The following is a 16,252-nucleotide window of genomic DNA, read 5'->3' as shown; positions in this document are numbered from 1 at the left end:
GGGAAGGGGAAGGGGAAGGGGAAGGGGAAGGGGAAGGGAAGGGAAGGGAAGGGAAGCAGAACTTTAGGGTATGAAGGGCTTCAGGGTCCTTGCACCCTCCCTTCCCTGGAAACTTGCATTCTCCCTTAGCATATCCACAGGTGGAGGGTCAACCTAGCTTGCAAACCCTGGCCCTAACCTTAACCCTGACTGGATGGTGGATGGTGTGTCACAGACATCACTCAGGCAAGAGGCAAAGTCAGGACTTGGGGCTCCCCAGTCTTGGGCCAGAGCTCTTACTTGGGTCCATTATGTCTGTCTTTGGATCTCCTCTTAAGATGCTTAAACCTTCATGCTCTCATTTACATCTAAAAGATACAGTAGGTTTGGAAGGACCAGATGTCTCAGAGAGAAGGCTCCTCGAGGCTGTGGGAGATGAAAGTTCAACAGTCACTTAAAAACCAAACCCAAAGGACTGAGACTTCTCTGTGGGCTCGTTGGAGAAGTGAATTCCATCGGGAACCTTCTAGTTAACCCTTTTATGTGGGGACAAATGCTTCACTCACTCAGGTCTTCTCCCAGGAACCTGGCCCAGGCAGCTGGTTATCTGGGACACGGAAGGAGATTCACCTCAAACCTTTGACTGCAAAGGAGCTGGGTTGAAGGTAACTTGGACTGACATGGCTGCAGGCCCCGCTTCTGCCTCATACCATTTCCAGGTGGATCCTTAAGTATTTGTAGTAGGCCCCGTGCAGGAAATGTGTCCTGTGTGGAAAGCTGAAGTTCTTGCTATTGTTCATTCTTATTTATGGCCTTTTATGGATTGGTGCTCCTTTAAAGAGATGTGTCAACTATTCCTGTGGGCAGCTCTGTTTATCGACACACGATTTGCTCTGTGTTAGTTATGCATGAATCATGGGCATTACTACAATCTGGAAGACCACAGAATTTTACACAAGGTGGTGCCTTTCCTGCCATCAGGTTTCTCAAATGTCCTTTCTGATTTTGCTCATCTAACCTCACCTCAGATTCATACTTTCCACTAGAAATGATGTATTGCTACTGGATTTTAAAAATTAAAACTATTCTGAACATATGTGGCAAGAAACACTTTGGGAATCAGTACATGTTAATATCAATATTAATCAAAATAATAATATTGTTGGGGCTTCCCTGGTGGCGCAGTGGTTGAGAGTCCCCCTGCCGATGCAGGGGATGCGGGTTCGTGCCCCGGTCCGGGACGATCCCACATGCCGCAGAGCGGCTGGGCCCGTGGGCCGTGGCCGCTGGGCCTGCGTGTCCGGAGCCTGTGCTCCGCAGCAGGAGAGGCCGCAACGGTGAGAGGCCCGTGTACCACACACACACAAAAATAATAATAATAATATTGTTTATTGGGCTCTGTGTACCAGGTCTATGCTAAGCACTTCCATGGACTAACTCATTTAATCCTCATAACTACATTGCTATATATATATATATATAATCAATTCTCTCGTGTCACAGAGGATAAAACTGAGCCTCAGAGAAGTAAAGTAACTTGATCTCACCAGTCAGAATGGCCATAATCAAAAAGTCTACAAATAATAAATGCTGGAGAGGCTGTGAAGGAAAAGGAATCCTCCACACACTGTTGGTGGGAATGTAAATTGATACAGTCACTATGGAGAACAGTATGGAGCTTCCTTAAAAAACTAAAAATAGAACTACCATACGACCCAGCAATCCCACTCCTGGGCATATACCCAGAGAAAACCATAATTCGAAAAGATACATGCACCCCAATGTTCATAGCAGCACTATTTACAATAGCCAAGACATGGAAGCAACTTAAATGTCAATTAACAGATGAATGGATAAAGAAGATGTGGTCCATATATACCACGGAATATTACTCAGTCATAAAAAGGAATGAAATAATGCCATTATTTCATTCCTAGAGGTGACCTAGAGGTGATCACGCTAAGTAAGTCAGAGCGACAAAGACAAATATCATATGATATCACTTACATGTGGAATCTAAAATATGACACAAATGAACTTATCTATGAAAGAGACTCACAGACATAGAAAACAAACTTATGGTTACCAAAGGGAACGTGAGGCAGAGGGATAAATTAGGAGTTTGGCATAACATATACACACTAATATATATAAAATAGGTAAACGCAGGGAACTATATTCAATATCTTGTAATAATCTATAATGGAAAAGAATTTGAAAAATAATATATATGTGTGTGTGTGTGTGTGTGTATACACACACACATATATATACACAACTGAATCACTTTGCTGTACACCTGAAACTAACACAACATTGTAAATCAACTATAGTTCAATTAAAAAAAAAAAAGTACAAAGCCACTGAATGGCAGAGCTAAGATTCAAATTCAGATCTATCTGATGCAGAGCCCGAGCTCTTAACTACAAGGATATGTGGGCTCAGAGAACTTGGGAGAAGAGGGCCCCAGTTACCTGTTCTCTCTGAGGCACATACACTCCCAGCGCCTCTGCTTACCAGGAATGCAATGTGGGTCACAAAGACATCACTGCCTCAAAGTCAGAAGATCTGGATGTGAGTAGCAACACCTGCCCACCTATATTCAGTCTATTATAAAGACCGAATGCTACAATGTGCATGACTAAGGTCTTTATATTTGTAGGTTGTGATGGCTTTTATAGAAGATGGCTGTTGTGTGTATATACATAACTGTCTCTACATGTTTATATATAACACACACATAGACACACATACAGGAGTATCCAGTGTTGATAGGCTTATATCAGGTTGCTCACAGTTGGACAAGCCATTCTTGGGATGAGGAATGATTAGCCCTGAAGGGGCCTAAGAGATCATCTGTCCTTTACAAGTGAGGACAATGAGGTTTGGTAAGAGATTTCTTTGTACTTTCTCCAGGGCTGGCAAAATAACACTAAGGCTTAGAGACAAATGACTCAAGGGTAGCCAGGGACCAAAGAGTTGTAACATTGAAATGTAATACTGGAAAGCCTGGATCACTTGGTGGTAGGAACCAGTCCAAAGTGGGAGGGGAGCAGACTGGAACCAGAGAGACAATCAAGAAGGCTGGGGGGACCAGGAAGGGAAGGTTCCAGGTGGCTGGACAGTGCTATCTATTTTTAAGGGAGAGTATTCAGAAAGCTTTACACCTGAGGTGACCTGATACCATTACTTCTTGATGGGTCCTCACACTGTTCATTCCCAAATTGGGAATTTGGGTTTAACAAAGACACACTACTATATATAACAGATAAACAAGGACCTACTATACAGCACAGGGAACTATAGTTAATCTCTTGTTATAACCTATAATGGAAAAGAATCTGGAAAAGAGTATATATATATATATATATATATATATATATATATATATATATGGCTGAATTACTTTGCTGTATACCTGAAGCATAGTAAATCAACTATACTTCAATCAAATAAATAAATAAGTAATTTGAGACAGTGGTGGGTGTCACGAAGAATCAAGCAGGGGAGAGGGGAGAGGAGAGAGTGCGACAGGTGGCCAGGTGGCCAGGACAGTCTCCCCGAGGAAATGATGCCTGAAGATGCAACAATAAGAAAGAACCAGGCGTGAGAAGAGTCTGGGGACTCGTATTCTGTGGAGGGGTAAAAGGAGCAGTGAACAGTGTTCTATGGCTGCCTACCTATGGGTAATTGCGTTTTACTGTGTTCAGTGAGGCTGGCCTGAGAGTACATATTTGACATCTGACCAGGACGCTGGACTTCAGAGTGTACTGAAGGGTGGCCCCAAGGGCAAGTCAGCTCCCAAGACTAGGAAGTAGTTGGGGAGGGAGCCTGAATTGAGTCCACCAGTCCCAGGTGGAAAAGCCAAGGTGAAGGGTTTGATTCCTAAAGGGGTCAGGAGCCATTTGGTCTTTACAGAAGTGACTCCTTGGCCAAATTCCATACGAATCTCACCCATGATGCCCCCAGACTCCGCATGTACCCATTCTTTCCTCAGAGGTCTAGCTGACCCCGCACTCATCTTTCCCTATCCTCGTGCAAATGCCTGGGCCCAGTCCAAACTAGATGAGAGGGTACCGATAAGTAATCCAAGTCCACAGCTGACAAAACAACCCACAGCACACGTCCTGTGTCCAGATGGGGACCAGGGGTCAACTGTGTCATCTGTCTTTATGAAGAGAGCATGCTATTATACTAATTACAGTGTACTGGGCTTTACTGGGAACCAAAAATAGATATATGTGGCTTCTAAGGACAGGCATGAACATTCCTTCGGCTTCCTTTGCTACGTGATTTTTTTTTTTTTTTTTGGACAAATCTTTGCCATGATTAGTAAAAAAAAAAAAAATAGAAGAAGAAGAAGAAGAAGAAGAAGGGACTGCCACTGCGCCACCTTAAGGCACTTCTGGAAGGGCATTTGCATTTGACCTGTGCTACTGTCACATGTGCCCTGTTCATGGTGCTGTTCCCCACGGTCATGGGTGATTGCAAAGGACACAAGAGAGACAGCCCCACTGTATCCTCTGCTGTAGCTTTTTTATTTCCAGCCTCTTTACATCTCTTAATGAGGAGCTGCACATCACAGCCCAGCCTGGGTGGGCCCACGAGGCCTTTTCCCTGGAGAAGAAATTGGTGAGAGGTTTGGGCTGACTCTGCACCAGGAGGAAAGAAGGAATTAGCATTTATTGAGCTCCCGCTGTTATATCTTGTTGTGCTCCCCTGAGCCAGATGTTTTGGCTGATCACTGCAAAATCTCTGGAAGGTAAAAGAAGAAGCCTCTGCATAAAGAAGTCAAGGGTGGAGCTGGAATCTGGGCTCAAGGCTTTTCATTCCGAGCCCGTGTTCTTCCTGTGTTATCTCAGGATAAAATTAATCCACGGCCAGATAAAGGCTGAGTAGAACTTAGTGCTTGGCAGGTTCTGTGAGATACAGGCAGTGGGACATGGTGTGTCTGTCCGGGTGGGCGTTTGTGCGCTGGGGGTGGAGGTTGGGTGGGGAGAGGAGATGCAAGGAGAGGTGGTCAGAACAGACCGTGGACGTTCTGGATGTTCTTAGTACTTTGAAGACCCTGAGGAGCCAGTGAAGGAGGGGTGGTGGGTCCAGATCTGTGTCCTGTAAGCATTGCTCTGACTGTAGTGTGGAGGCCGGGCTGAGGGCAGACTTGTCTCAGTAACGCAGGCAAGAAGCTATCAGGGCCTCGTGAGCCGTGGCTTGCGATGGCTTGTGATTTAGAAATATGAGACTGCTGGCGACTCAGTGAGGCACTGACGGGGAGAAGCGCCGTGAGCGCCAGGCTGTGGCTGGGTTCCACTGCAGTGGTTCTGAGTTATGGCTATCAGAAGTCAACCTCTGCTGACTGAAGCAGAAGAGAGCTTCATGGAAAGGACACTGGGCAGCTAGAAAATCCGTTGGAAGGGAGACCCCTGATCTCGGGGATAAGTAGCCTGGAGCAACACCCAGAACCACGTGGGGGCAGAAGGGGGCTGGGGAAGCTTCTGCTGCTACTATTGAACCCTGGGTGGCATTGCTGCCACCTCTGTGCCACACACTTGAACCTGCGGCAGAGACGGAGGGAAAGAACTCCATCATTTCTGCTTCTAGCTCCTGAGTCAAAGCCCAGTGTGGGCACAGGGCTGGTGGGTCCTGCAGGTGGCCTGTGCCCTGACTGTAAAGTCTGCTGGAGATTCCAGTTTCTGTCACCGTCATCGTATACAATGGGTGGCAGGCACCCAAGACAATGAGAACTCATAAAGTGGGAGACGCCCCAAATAAAAAGGCGGTTGAGACACTGGATGGCCAAATAAAATGATCAAAATCCACTAATATAGCTTTAGTTGAGAACTGAGAAACTGGGGGCAGAATTGAGAAATTGGGTGCTGATGGTAAGAATATTCTCTAACAGGTATTGAGCGATTACTCTGTGTGCTAAGTGCCCTAAATGCAGAATCTCAGTTAATCCTCATGACAAATCCCCTGGCAATTAGGACTATTATATCAATTTTACAAGAGGCAAATGTATTACAGACATGTCCCTACACACACCCAGTAGGTGGCTGAACTGAAATTCTAGCCTAGGCAGCCCATCTTCTGAAACAGTGGTAACGCTTCCGTCAATGAGGGCTGCGTGAGGACCTCAAGGTGTATTTCTTTATATTAGAGCATTGTAACCGACTGTCCCTAGGCCTCACTGGTCATGGGGAAAAATTATGCCACATTAACTGTTAATAGGAATGCCAGTCTCTTGCAAAGCCCCATCTCAGGGCTCTCGTGGGAGTCTCCAAAAACAGCTGAGTGGGATTATGAGTCAGACCAGGTAATTGGTTATTGGTCACTGTGTTGTCACCATCCTTTGCTAAGTCCAGGCCTGCTGTCAGTGCTGCTGGCCACACTGAGAAACCCCAGTACTCCCATCCAGACTTTTGATGGGTGGACACTCTCCTGCAGCCCCTCTTTTTTTTCAAAGTCAAGTAGAGTTGATTTACAGTGTTGTGTTAGTTTCAGAGGTACAGCAAAGTGACTCGGTTATACATATATAGGTATATCTATTCTTTTCCAGATTCTTTTCCATTACAGGTTATTACAAGATATTGAGTATAGTTCCCTGCACTGTACAGTAGGCCCTGTTGTTTATCTATCTATTTAATATGTAGTAGAGTGTATCTGTTAATCCCAAACTCCTAATTCATCCCTCCCCCTCTTTGCCCTTTGGTAACCGTAAGTTTGTTTTCTATGTCTGTGAGTCTGTTTCTGTTTTGTAAAGAGTTCATTTGTATCATTTTTTTAGATTCCGTATATGACATCATGCAATACTCGTCTGATTTACTTCACTTAGTATGATAATCTCTAGGCCCATCCATGTTGCTGCAAATGGCATTATTTCATTCCATTGTGTGTGTGTGTGTGTGTGTGTATATATAGATATATATATATATACACACACACACACACACACACCACATCTTCTTTATCCATTCATCTGTCGACGGACATTTAGGTTGTTTCCATGTCTTGGCTATCGTGAATAGCGCTGCTACGAACATAGGGGTGCATGTATCTTTTTGAATTAGCCCATGAGTGGGCTTGCCAGATCATATGGTAGCTCTATTTTTAGTTTTTTAAGGAACTTCCATACTGTCCTCCATAGCGGCGCCTGGCAGCCCCTCTTGGTGGCACTGGAAGTCCCCCCCTCTGACACCTGCCCCCCATCTGCCAGACTGAGGCACCTGCAGCTACACAGTCCCCCAAGGCCACCACAACTGCTTCTCAAGCCCAAGATCCTCCAGGGCCACTGGCCCTCCCCCAGGAGAGGCCTTCAGAAGCAGATGTCTGTAGCTCACTCCGGCCCTCATGGCCACTGACTGTATGAGGAGAGAAGAGGATTAGCTCCCCTCAGCCATGCTCTGTGACAGGGGACGCGCAGCAAGGCTACTTGCTCCTCTAAGATCCTCTAATTTTAGTGGGAGGGCAAGTTTAGTTACTCCTACAAGCCACACCCACTTCAAATCATTCTCCTCCCATCCCAACCTCACATTCATTCGTTCATTCGGTCAGCAAAAAATATTTAGAGTGGAATGATTATCTGTAAAATGATAATACCTACGGAATAATGGTATCTATCTGTCTTGGTTGGGATCTCCCTGAAAGCAGGGACTTGGGTGTGGGCTGTTGGTTTGGAAAGTGATGCCAGGAAGCAGGAGGGAGGGGGCAGGAAGATGAGCTGGGAAGGAGGGAAGGCCCATCATGAGGGTGCGTTATCGGGGTCCGAGAAGTGTGCAGAGCCCCCCGGAACTGTCCTCCTGAAGGAGGGGGGCAAGAGCATTTATCCACAGCTCCTAGCCCCGCCCCCCTCAGTGGAGAGCTGCCCAGAGCGGGGACGGGGTGCTCTGGGTTACCTGCCCCGTCCTGTCTTTCAGTGGGTTGCGGAGGTAGAGAAGGTCAAGTGTGGGGATGCGCCCGAGGGGTCCTGTCCAAGGAGGAGTCCCCCACCACAGCTGGACTGAAATCCGGGGTGAGATGAGAAGCCATGATGCGACACCCAAAACATATGCTGCACTTCCCTGGGACGTTGTTAATGGTTAAGTGAGTTAACTTATGTGAGATGACTAGAACAATACCTGGCCCCAGTGAGGCTGTGTGTGTGTTTGCTATTATTATTGGTGTGACAACTGCAATGTGCCTGGTGCTTCTCTGTGGATAAGCCCTCATGGGACTTACCTTCAGGTCACAAAACATGCCTTGTTTATGTATCAGAACTCTGGCATTGTTCAAGTTCCTTTGCCAGGAGGTTCTTAGCCCCCAGGTAAATGGGTCGCCTTGAGGATGGTCGGATGACATGACCCCACCTGCCTGTTTGCCTTGTATCTCCGTTCTATCTCTGCTCCGTCACGGAGGCCTCCCTGTGCACCCTGCTGCTCAGGATTCGAACAAGGATTTGAAAGCTAAGGTTTGAGTCCTGGGTGTAAAACAATCAAACCCAAGTTGTCTACCTTCTGAATTATATCCTGATGGGAAGAGAAGACAGCTGGGGAGTAAAGTCACTTAGCTTTTTAATAATTGATGGATAAGAGATTGCAGTATGTGTAAAAACATACCTTCTGGATATGCCACTAAGAGCGGTTCAGGCAGAAGAAACCACTCTCCCGTCCCCTGAGGCTGGCCTGCCTTTAGCTAATCTGATGACCTAATCCTTTCACATGGGAGAGGACCAGAGCCCGTGCGTCCAGGCGATAAATGCCCCTCTTCACTGAGCCTTCTGGAGGCAAGTCCGGTCTAGCCAGTGGCTCACCCATCCAAGCTAGATGACCTGCCTCCAGTCCCAAATAGGAATGTCCAGTCCTCCTACCCCTGCCTTGTTCCCAGACTAAGCCTTGACCATGCTGGCCCCGTACCTGTCCCTAAGATGCAGCCCTTGATATGCCTCCGTGAGGACTGCCTTGGTCACCTTCTTGCTGGCTGACTCCTTGGTTTACAGTGGTTTCTGGCTTCACAGGGAACCCCCTTCCCCTCAACCCTGTGGTAACACAGCCGGTCATAGGACTGTTGCAGCCCAGGGTGCAGTCTGCTCTAGCTTCACCTTAGCTCTCACAAGTAGGAGTTGGTGAGGTCTCACCCCGAGTGACAGCCAGAATTCACTTACTTTCCAAATGTTAACATATTGCTATGAAAACTTGTTTCTATTGGTCTGTAGTTTCTTATTCAAAATCTCAAGATCCAGGGCTTCCCTGGTGGTGCAGTGGTTGAGAGTCCGCCTGCCGATGAAGGGGACACGGGTTCGTGCCCCGGTCCGGGAAGATCCCACATGCAGTGGAGCGGCTGGGCCCGTGAGCCATGGCCGCTGAGCCTGCGCGTCCGGAGCCTGTGCTCCGCAACGGGAGAGGCCACAACAGTGAGAGACCCGCGTAGAGCAAAAAAAAAAAAAAATCTCAAGATCCAAAAAAGCTCTGAAAACCAAAAGTTAATTATAATCTAAACGGCAGCAAAATCTGACCTAACTTATCTCATTTGCCAGAAATATCTGACCTACACTCTGGGGAAGCTATTTACAGACTTTATGGATCTCACTTGGTGTGAATATGCATATATGCCGCTACAAAAATATTAATGCCACTGATGATGATTTGTCCTAGAGCCCACTGGGAGTGCTGTGTAAGATGGGGTATGTGTACCACATTACCCTTCCAAAATACATTCTACATTCTGAAGCGCTCCTGACCCCAAGAGCTGGGGATGAAGGATTGAGGCCTGGTGTCAGGATGGCCCCAGGGATGGTTATGATCTGGGAGAGGTGGCCATGAGTGACTTTTGCTCCAAAGCTTAGGATGCAGGGAACCGGGAAGAGCGGCCGTCTGAGCTAAACTGGGGTTTGAAGTTGCTTGTCATATATTGCAATAATAAGGTCCAAGAAATACTGACAGGGCACTGACAGCGTCTGTACACTTCTTGTCGTTGAAAATTCAAAGGAATTTTTGCACTACTTTATCCGATTTACAGATGAGGGAAAAGAAAGTTTTTCCCCCAGTTTGGTGGGAGAGCCAGCAGAGTCTGGAAGAGCGGTAACTGTGCTCAGCAGGGTTGGCGCCTAGTGATTGGTTAAGTAAAGGGTATGTTATCCATCTCTGACCAATGAGACATGAGGGAGAGCCTGTGTGTGCGTGCGTGCACGTGTGCATGTGCGTCTGTCTGTGTCTGTTGAGGTGGGGAGGATGGGGTGGGGGGAGTGTCTGGGGAAGGTGTGCCATCTCCTAGGAAGGAGACTCAGTGAGAGAAATAGCGCCCTCCTCCTCGTGGGCTCTGCCAGGAGCGCTTGGTACTGATGTGTCGTCCGGCCCTCACCCCTAGGAGAGTTTGGCATCGAGGATGGCTGAGTGGTAAGACGGAGGGTCCCTCAGTCTCTAACCACAGTATCACCTGGCGGTTGATCTGTTTCCACTTCAGACTATTCTGCCTCTGGACTGGCTTATTGTTGAAGCCATGGGTGAGCTGGAGCTCTCTGTTCTTTGTACCCCAAAGCATCCTAACTGATAGCGTTGGGGGTTGTCATGTCCTTGAGACAAGAGCATCCACTAAGGTGAGAAATAAGGGAAGGGCATGCCATGGGCAATGGGGAGCTTGGCGTTTTCAGTGAGATGGTGTGAAACATACCTCGTACTCTACCTGGAACATCCCCAAGCATCTATAGTAATTAAATAACTATTAATGAGCTTTTATCAGGCGTCTACCCCATGGACAGCACAGGGACAGGTCTTTCTGGGAATAAAAGAGTCACACAAAGCACCGTCCTTGTCTTCAAGCATCATACGCTTTAGTTGGTGGAGACAAGACTAGAAATAAAACAAAATAAATGGTTTAGAGAACGGTGTGATCAGCATGTGCTGGAGTAGGTAAAAGCTTCATGGAGATGGGACAGCTGGGGCTTCATCGGGGGACGGACAGAGGGGAGGACATTGAGAACAATGTGCTCCAGATGACACTGCCTGAAAGTAACAGAGCTGAGATTCAAATCCAGGATATCTGACTCCTTCCAACACCTGGGCATCTGACTACCACACAGGGAAATATTCATGCTCTCAAGATGGATACGCAGGCTTGGAATGCTGATTTATTAATTTAAAATGAGAAGGACGAAGTGAGAGAGTGGCACTGACGTATAGACACTATCAAATGTAAAATAGATAGCTAGTGGGAAGCAGCCGCATAGCACAGGGATGTCAGCTCGGTGCTTTGTGACCACCTAGAGGGGTGGGATAGGGAGGGTGGGAGGGAGACGCAAGAGGGAAGGGATATGGGGATATATGTATACATATAGCTGATTCACTTTGTTATACAGCAGAAACTAACACAACAGTGTAAAGCAGTTATACCCCAATAAAGATGTTTTTTAAAATTAATTAATTAATTAAAATAAAATGAGAAGTACAACTGGCCAGTATTATAACCCCAAATTATAACCCAAAATTTGGAAAGCCAAATTATATTCACTAGGTCCCTGAGGGAGCCTGAAGCAAATCAACAGATACCCCTGATGCCTGGATGGGGCCATGTGTCTTCAGGGGTGAGGCCCCGGCTAGGTACTGATAAGAAAATGGCCAAGCCTCCTGGTTCAAAGTTCCTAGTTCAGTTCCAGGCTGTTTATAATACGCTTCTCCAGACATGGTCAAACTCAATGGGCCAGGCTCTAGGAATTAATTACCCTTCCGTTCAATGGTGCAGCTAGTAAGTGTTCAACACATGGCTCTCCAGGAAAAAAAGCCTTGATTTGTAGAAGTTCCACAGCATAAATATTCCAACCAAGGCTGATCTCAAGCTACCAGTAGGCAGAGCTGTGCACAGCGGTCCTCCTGACTGGTATGGGTGGCTTCCAGGACACCACTGTGATCACACTGCATCCTGCCTCTCCAAGACGATGTCCAGATGTCCTGATGGGAGTGTGGGGTGCTCCCAGACTTCTCAGTAGCACATTTACCAAATTAGTCACAGCCATTGAATACAAACTTTTTCACTTAAATTCTTGGGGGAAGCCCTCATTTCCAAGTTCTTAAAGAACACTTTCTTTTTACCCCCACACACCACCAACTAACAGAGTTGTCAGGTGGCCATCATAGTGACTAGGAACCTGATGGGCTCAAGAAACCAAAAATGGATTTTCTTTTCCTATTGTCTAAAGTCCAGAGTTCCGTGAAAAAAAATAATAAAGAGTGGAGTATGGGATCTGCAGTGGACCGAGAAACACCATGGGTGGTGATAGATACATTAGTACAGAAGAATCTTCTGGAACACCCTTGTTCCCTCTACCCCTCCCCCTACCTCGCTTTGCTGTCTTGCCCAACATAAAATGACAGGAAAAAAAAAAATCTGTGTTGCTTAGTAACAGCCCAGGATGCAGGGAAAGACCAGTCAATATAACTCTGAATTAGGGCAACAACACCCCACAAAAACTCCATCTTGAGGATTCAAAGGAAAACCAAAGCACAGTTATAGTCTCACTACCTGGTGGTGGGGAAGTCCCATTAGCTCTGGGCATTGGGCTATTTAAGATGAAATGTCTGGGATATGGATTTTTTTTCTGGGAAGAATAATCTACTCTGAGGTCATCAAAATCAATAGGCCACTTTGAAGGCAGACTCGAACCATTATTGGTAATGTTTTGGATGTGTTTGCGAATCAACAGTTCAGCAGAAATAGGACCATTTAGTAGTTCCCATGGAGAGCCCTGTCAGGCTTGCAGTGAAGCCTCTCCACCCACCGAAAGCACTGGCGTCTCCCAAGGGCTGTGGGGAACCTGAGGGAGCCTGAAAGCTGAAACCAGCAAAAGAGATTGAGTGTGGAGCTTCCAGGGTGACCAACGGTCCCAGTTTGCCTGGGACTGACGGGTTTCCTGGGATGGTGGACTTGAAGTGCTAAAACCAGGACAGCCCTGGTCAAACCAGGGCTGCTGGTTACCCTAAGCCGTGGTTCTCAACTGCAAGTGATCTTGCCCCCCAGGTAGGGTTACCGGATAGAATCCAGGATGCCCTGTTACATTTGGATTTCAGATAAACAATGAATACTTTTTCAGTATAAGTATGTCCCAAATATTATAATAAGATGATTCCTTGCTTACCTGAAATTCAAATATAACTAGGCATCTTTTTCTTTCTTTCCTTTTTTCCTTCCTCCCTTCCTCCCTTTCTCTTTCCTAAATCTGGCAAGCCTACTCACGGGGGACATTTGGCAACAACTGGAGGGGTTTCTGGCTGCTACAACTGCAGCTTGTGTGCGTGCGGGGTGCAGGGCAGTGCCACCAGCATCTAGTAGTAAAGGGTGATGCTAAGCTTCCTAGAATGCATGCAACAGCCCCTCATAACAAGAAATTATCTGGATTCCGGGACTTACCTGATGGCACAGTGGGTTAAGACTCCATGCTCCCAATGCAGGGGGCCTGGGGTTCGATCCCTGGTCGGGAAACTAGATCCCACATGCATGCTGCAACTAAGAGTTCGCACGCCACAACTAAGGAGCCGGCAAGCCACAGCTAAGGAACCCATGTGCCACAACAAAGGAGCTGGCGAACTGCAACTAAGGAGCCTGCCTGCTGCAACTAAGACCCGGTGCCACCAAATAAATAAATAAATAGATATTTTTTTAAAAAATTATTTAAAAAAAGGAATTATCTGGACCCAAGTGTGAGGAGTACAGAGACTGAGAAAGCCCATCCTAGATCTCACTTAAGCTGGGCACCCACGTAACTTCGTCTTTTTGGGAGGACACTTAAGGACCAACATGGGTGCCTCTGCTTCACATACACACGGAAAAATGTATTATAAATTCCTGACCTTGAGTGTTTTCAGTCCAATAGTCAAACAGCCATTGGCATTTAAGAAGTGAGTAGGAAAAGGATTTTCCCTTGCAAGGCACCCCCTTCCATCTTTGAGGAGAGCCAGGCAGGGTGTGCATGACACAATAGTTCAGATAAAAGCTCAATCGGTGTGGTCTCCAGGACGCCTCCATCTCTCCAGACTTTTATGGTGACATTTCCTCACACTCCTGAAGCTTGTTCTTGGCTTTGAAAACAGGGCTTCAGAATGTCTTCATTGTTTTACCTAGCCGGTACTGGCAGCGCCTGGAGTTTTCCTGAAGGAAACTGTAGCAGCAGGAATTTTGTGTAATACTATAATAAGGGGGCTTTATCCTTTCAAAAATACATCCTTTCTCCTTGTTGCCAGCTCTCCTACAGCCCTGTGAAAAATGTAACTCAGAAGTTACTGAGGCGTTTTTATGTTTTTCCTGTCCCCCTATAGTTCATATCAAGCAACAGAAGGCAATTATTCTGTAGTCCAGCGGTCCCCAACCTCTTTGGCACCAGACACCGGTTTCATGGAGGACAATTTTTCCACGGACGGGGTTGGCGGGGAGAATGGTTCAGGCAGTAATGCGAGCGGTGGGGCTCCCTCGCTGGCCCGCCGCTCCCCTCCTGCTGCGTGGCCTGGTGCCTAACAGGCCTCGGACCAATAGCGGTCCGCCGCCCAGGGGTTGGGGCCCCTTGCTGTAGTCCATGCTTAGGAACGCTGGCTTGAATGAATGAATGAGTGAATCAAAATGTCAATTCTGTGCTCGTTTCCCTATTGTGTGAGCAGTGAAATGTAAACAGGGGCATCTGCTTAAAAGGAATTGGTGGATTTGATGACCCTAGGTGCCTCATAGAAGTGCGATTAGTGTTTTATGGGTACAGAGTTTCAGCTGGGGAAGATAACATGTTCTGAAGATGGATGGCGGCAATGGTTGTACAACATGATCGTACTTAATGCCACAGAACTGTACACTTAAACACGGTGAAGGTGGTAAGTTTGTGTTATGTATATTTAACCACAATTTACAAAAAGGAATTGGTGGTATGGTATTCATCTATGCATATAGTAAGTGTTCAATAATGCTTGCTGATTGACTGTTAACCTAAGGTTGATCTGGGTCTAACTATTTGCATGTTTTCCCCCCAAAAGCTTGGCAATTTGCCTCATCATCCTGTATAGTTATCCTTAAAGTGAGGTGGACACTGCCTCTTCTTTACTCCAGCAATCACTTGAAGATAAGCCTCTACCCTCGCGGAGGAGGAGCAATGAGGTTTGGGGCCTTGACCTCGACTCCAGGGGCACACTGGATTGGGCTGCAAGTAATCCCAGTGGCCTGGCCTGTGATCTGTTTAGGACCAACGAGTGACCCATTTTGGACCAGTGAGCCATAAGGAGAAGGGGGCTGCAGGTTCTGTGAAAACTCTGATGGCATCTCAAGAACAGAGGGGATCCAGGTATAGGATGAAGCTGATTTTTAGGGGGCAGAGAGGGAAGGCAGAAAGACCCTGGGGTCCCCAGTGTACTGCTGGATCCACCCCTGAAGCCACCCGCTTCTGATTTCCAGTCTGTATTCCAGTGAGGTTTCTTGTTTTTGTAGCCACTTTGAGCTGGCTTTTCTGTCACCTGCAGCTGGAAGCGGGGCTGATCCCTGTGAAGCTAAATAAACATAAGCTTTAGATCGCTCCACTTGCATGAGCCCTGCCAGTGCCACAGGAGGTCCTAACAAAGCATTCCCATGTTTTTGTAAAATTTGCAAAGGCCAGGTATTTTAACTACAGTGCCTGAAACCGCTGCTTCTTTCTGATGCACCTGTGTCACAGTGCCTCGGGGGTTGGTGCCGTTGAGGCAGCCATGGGCAGTCCTGGGATCCGGGAAGGGGTGTGGAGGGCTATAGATCACAGTCACTTTGTGGTTCAGCCAAGAATTCTCTTACCTGCCCCAGAGCTGACTCACTTGGTTTAACATCTTGCAACCCTCTATGTGCACATATATGAAGCTAAGCCTATAGCCAAGGGCTTAGGAACCATGGGGTCTCCCAGATCCATGTTTAAGTCCTGGCTCTGCCCTCTGTGTGGTTTGGGGTCACATATATACCTCTCTTAGCACCACTTTTCTCATCCATAAGATGGGACCCACCTCACAAAACCACCGTAAGGATAAAATTATGCAAAAATCTTGGCATACCCTAAGTGCTCAAATAGTGAGAAACATCAAATATTGGATCTGACCCTTAAGAGGATGACCCAGTTTATTCAAAGCCCAGAAAGATAGATGGTTGAGGCCAAACAGGGGACACATGTGGGTGAAGTGTGACCAGAGGGAAGGGTGTGGACTGTGACAAAGTGGAGAGGGTAGGCCCTGCCAGAGAGCCGCCAATCTCAGCTCCAGCCAAGTGTTGCCAGGCAGTGGGAGTTGAGCGATGCCAGTTTTTTTTTTTGGCTGTGTTG

The sequence above is a fragment of the Neophocaena asiaeorientalis genome, unplaced genomic scaffold, assembly GCF_003031525.2.
Source record: "Neophocaena asiaeorientalis asiaeorientalis breed wild unplaced genomic scaffold, Neophocaena_asiaeorientalis_V1.1 scaffold121, whole genome shotgun sequence".
NCBI classification, from domain to species: Eukaryota; Metazoa; Chordata; class Mammalia; order Artiodactyla; family Phocoenidae; genus Neophocaena; species Neophocaena asiaeorientalis.
The sequence above is the reverse complement of the archived record's forward strand: the minus strand, read 5'-3'. Positions refer to the sequence as shown.